Source organism: Opisthocomus hoazin, chromosome 4 (genome assembly GCF_030867145.1).
Source record: "Opisthocomus hoazin isolate bOpiHoa1 chromosome 4, bOpiHoa1.hap1, whole genome shotgun sequence".
Lineage (NCBI taxonomy): Eukaryota > Metazoa > Chordata > Aves > Opisthocomiformes > Opisthocomidae > Opisthocomus > Opisthocomus hoazin.
This window is the reverse complement of record NC_134417.1, coordinates 37,003,582-37,008,770: the sequence shown is the minus strand read 5'-3', so window position 1 is coordinate 37,008,770 and position 5,189 is coordinate 37,003,582.

The following is a 5,189-nucleotide window of genomic DNA, read 5'->3' as shown; positions in this document are numbered from 1 at the left end:
CAACTGAAACAGCTAAGAGGACTTGAGCTTGAAGGAAGTAGTGACAGGCCTTTGAAGAAAGCGCACATGTAATCATCACAGGCTGTAGCTGCTCAGCCATGAGGATAATACAGTTGTGTGATTTAACAGGAAGGGATCTGAAAAACATGTATTAAAAAAAACCCAAACAAAACCACAAAAAAAACCGCTGGCTGCTTCAGAAGGATGCTGTCCGGTTTGCTGCAGCATAACTGTGTTTTTGTCTTGTGGTGTTGAGCACATTCTCTCGGTATACATAGGGTCAGTGCCTACTCATTACCTGGTTCTCTGTGTTGCTCTACCGGAAGGAGTGTGGTGTTATACTGAGGTGAAAGTGACATAACAAAAGGAGAATCAGTGATGAGCTTTTCCAATTGGAAACAAGTTGATCTAAAAATTATGTCTTATTTTTCTTCCTTCCGTCTGTCCCTCCGAGGAAATTACATGAGGGGAGTTTGAGTGAGCTGGACTTTCTTAGCCTGGAGGAGAGAAAGCAAATGGGGAGCCTAATTGCTGTCTCCACCTACCTAACGAGAGTTCCTGTTTTACCCTGAAGTGTGCCATTCTCTTTCGATACCCAAAACCATGTCCACATTTTCCAGCTATACCAGCCTGTCTAATAAGCAACAAACCTTGTCTTGCCTAGTAATCCCTAGCCTGCTTTTCTTACTGATGATGAGAATTTAGCTGACACTGTTATATTCCTCAACTCCCTTTCCTGATGGGCAACTCACTTTTATGCATGTGAACTCAGGACTGTTTTGTGCTACGTGTCCTGTGTTACCTCTGTTACTTTAATGTTATCAGTACTGATTTTTCAGCTGCTCTTTCATTATTTTGTGCAGTTCTTCTGCAATTCCATGCCACTAGCCATTGCCTTTGCTATTTTGATTAACTTAGTATTGTCAGGAGACTTTGTCATTTGACCTTTCACCTGTGTTTCAGATATTTATGCTCATAGCACAGACCCTAATGCAGAGCCAGACGCTAAGGACAGCTCTCCATTTCTTTCATCTCTTTTAATTAGAACTAATAGTGTGTGCTGCCTGCTTTACACCATGATGGGTTGGTTTCTTTAGGAAAAGTTAATGGGGATCTTTATAAATTCCTCCTGGAAAATCCAAGCTGACTCTGTCAGCGTGTTTTCCTTTGCAAGAACTTGTTGATTCTTTCAAAGAAATGAAACAGGTTTTCCACCTGCAAAGCACACACTGACTCTTACTGCATTTATCTTACTTGACCTTGCAACTCATTCTTAGATATTATGGATTTTGTAGAGTACTCAGATTCTTTTCTAACCTTCTGTAATATGTTTTTAGAATTAACTTGCTGACATTTCTGTTCTTTTCTATTTTTCTCACTGAAATATGGTTTTATCCCGCAAACCCATCATAATGGCTTTTGGGGTCTTTTTCAGTACTGTCCCTCTAATACAGTATCCTTAAATAGTCTGCAAGCTCTTTTGAAATATTTTGCCCTTTCATCTGTCCTTTTTAGTTTATTGAAGTTTTCATAGGTTTTTGCAGTTTCTCTTTCTGAAAATGCAGGCTGCTGTAGCGGTGGTAGGTAGATAGAAAGATGGACAAGTACCACTTACCTTTTGCTGTAATAAACCTGTGATAGTTACTGTTTCTGAACAGTAGTTTGATAATAGATTCTTGGGCCAGGTTCTGCATAGCAGTTTGCTTCTTTTCTTGTGGATTCCCTGCCTAGCTGCTCCCTGAAGAGGTCATTCGTGACAGCAAAAAAATTAATCTCTGCATCATGACCTGATGTGACAGTTAGTGCATGGGAGTAATTGAAACCACTCCCCTGTTGCTGCATTTCCTCTCCCTGCAGTCCCTCTGCTCTTCCCCAGGTGCTGCAGACCCTCTCGGTACCTGGGCTGGGTCACTGGTAGGGCTGGTCTGGTAGTGAGCTTCTCCTGTTTGGACCTGGAATCTCTATTCATAGAGAATGTCTCTTATTTGTTGACATAATTAACTTCTTTATCTGATTGCTCTCCTTCCTGCCCAGACATGTGGGAATGGCATAAAGCTCCTGTGCCTGAGAGTATTTTCTTAGGCTATGGAAATACACATGGAGAAGCGAAGCCTGAAGCCTAAACCTAGAGCCAATTTCACCACAACAGCTGTGTACAAATGACCAGGCTGTCCACTGAAAGCGTGAGAAAGGAGTAGGATTTGCACAAAAAGGTATGCATTTGATAGCATGACAAATTTAAACCTGATTCATACTAAGGTAACTTGCCACTGCTGAGACAGGCCTGAATTGCTTCTGAGGGTTGTGTCACGTCCTAGAAATTTAAAAAAATAGAAATAGTTTGATTTGTCACTTGTTAACCAATCTGTCTGCCCAGTCTTTAGATAGATTTGTGGCCTCTGTACGTTCTCAGGGTGGCAAAGGCAGTGAGTGTCTGATTCTTGAAAGTGGTACTGCGTCTTCTTCCTGCATTGCACCATTTCTGAGGCTGGCATGACCCTGGGAAGGGCTGTGTCAGTGACGCAGAAGACACACTGCTCAGCTGAGAACTGAGATTTAGACCTTTGAATGGGCTCCTTATGTAGAAAAACCCAGGGAAATTGCATTGTGTAACTGGAGATTTTTCTACCTGTACCCTGATTTAGGTTATCTTCACATTTTTCAAGGCGTTGAGCTCTGATGACTTTCATATGCGGTTCATTAAAGTGGCCACGTCATCTGCCATCTTACTCCTCGTTCTTTTATACTCATCAATCTTTCTCAAAGAATAGGACTTCATTTTACTTTCGGTTAAGCCATCCAGGTCTGTAATACCCTGCTGACTTCATTAAGATCAAGCCCAGGCCTATAAACTGCATCCTAATGCAGCCGTAAGAGGCATTCTTGTGTGTGCAGAAGTTGTGGAGGAGCAGCCGGCGCAAGAGCCCCTCTAGGGACCTCTACTAGTATCCCTTGCCAACTTTCCTCTCAATGTTGTTCTTTTTTGAATAAAGCTGGTATGTTGCTTTTTCTCTGCTGTTATATGAAATTCTGGATGCTGTGACTCTGGTGATATACATTTTTCTGTCTTCTCACAAACAGAGTAACTTTCTTATGCAATAGAGACTGGATGGTTCAGACATATTCAATAATTGTTATGGTGCTTCCTGATGTGGTGTTGCAATATATACATTGATTTTGCCACTGTGTTCATAAGCTCCAGTGTCACTGCTCAAAGTCAAAATAAACCCATTGCTTCTCACAGCCCTCATAAGACAGAGATACATAGATAGTGTGTAGTCATGTGGACCTTTCTCCCAACCCTTCCGCTGCCGGGGCTCAGAGTTGCTGGCTGTCAGAGGGCAACAGGAAACCTCACTGTTCTCTTATCTCTGTCCTGCAGAGAAGATTTGGGATGCTCTAGAAGCTGATGATTTTCTGAAATATTTTTCCAGTCAATGCAATTGTAGCAAAGCTGATGAGCAGCAATAGTAGACATGAGAGATGTGATCAAATGGTAACAACGTGCGATATAACTCTTTTGAAATCATTAAATGCCCAGAGGTCATAGAAGCTGGCCAGCAGGTAGCCGTGGATCTGATCACTGCGCTGTATTCTGTCAGTGGCATAAGGGAAGACAGTCATTCTGAGCCACAGGCAATACTTGAAATCAGTCTGTGGCTGTATTTCAGGGAGATGGGCAAACTTAAGTAAGAGATCACTGAGTGCAGCCCTTGAGACTACCAAAACATAGACTCTGTTAGCCCTGTGACAAGCACGGAAAGAATTATGATGCACACTGAAACTAGCCGAGTGACTCAATAGCCCAAGCAGCAATGTGAAGACGTTCCTCTAAGGTTTCCTACCACAATTTGTAGATACTACGTGTGCATCTGTTTTGCAAAATCATTTGGTGTTACCTGCCTTTGTCTGTATATTATTAGCCTGGTCTAATCTGTTTAGGACACGGGTTTTTTACAGTGTTAGCAGACTGTTGTGCTTGTACAGAAGGCAGCTCTTAGTTCTCCACTGTTCTTTTCAGATGGGGCATTTCAACAAGCCTGTACAATAGCAACAGTTCTCAATAGCATTCTTAAAATAAAAAGAAAATCAAGTGTCTGGAGAAAATGGAAAAAATCTGGATTACACTATCCGGTACTGCACTTTATGTCATGCCAGAGAAAGGATAACTCCCCATTTTACACGTGAATTGTAAGCTTCATTTATACCTGGTTTATAAAATAGCATTTGGAATCAAGTAGCCCATATGATTTTATTCTCTTAGAGCAACTTCAAGATCCAGTTGGATTTGTCCTTGCTGGCAATAATAATAATGGTGACCATAACAAAGGAAATAAAGCAAATATTCAATCATTTTTCTTATTTATACCCAAATCAAAGGCTTTCTCTAGCTCTGATTGCATTGATTTGTTGAAAACTTGTTCCCAGTAAGAGGAAAGCGATTCATTTCTCCAGCCTTTGTAGAAAGGCTGTCAGTACCTGATTATTAAAAGGCCTGCTTATAGCTGTGGTAGCCTATGCTTGCACCGTGCAAATAATCCATTTAAAGATCAACCTCAGAATTCTTGTTCCCTGATTCTCACCCCACTGGAATGTAACATGAGTCCATTTATCACCATAGGAATGCAATGACTGGTGAAAACCCTCCAGAAGTTCACTTTACTTTCAAACACGAGGATATTCAGATAATTTCTCACTCAGGTCAGGCGATCAGCTGCCAGTGATCAGCCCTCTTTGATCACTTCATCTGACTACTAATCAATTTATGAATTAGCGCATGTGAGCGGACAGCCTTGCAATTTTGTCTCGGTAACACAAATTCTCCTTTTATCTGCGTAAGCATCGAATTTTGGGTTATTCCAAGGACTTGTGGTGATGGTAGTTGAAGACTTAACAGCCTGCAGGCAAAGGGAAGTTGCAGTTGGCTTTAGCTTTTGTACTCGGTGTGTTTCACAAGGAGGAGTGCAAAACCTAAAATTCCATTACATGTAGGGCCATGAATTCGAATGTCCATTTAGTGTAGTCACACCGAAGAGAAAGGCACCACAGTGTTCAATCCAAAGAGGCACCCACATGTTTCACCTCTTACAGTTGAATTTTCTTCTGTCATTTCCCCAGCTCCTGTGAATTCCCCAACCAGGAAGGCACATTAAGGGACAATTACACAATGCTTGGTGAAACTCCCTTTA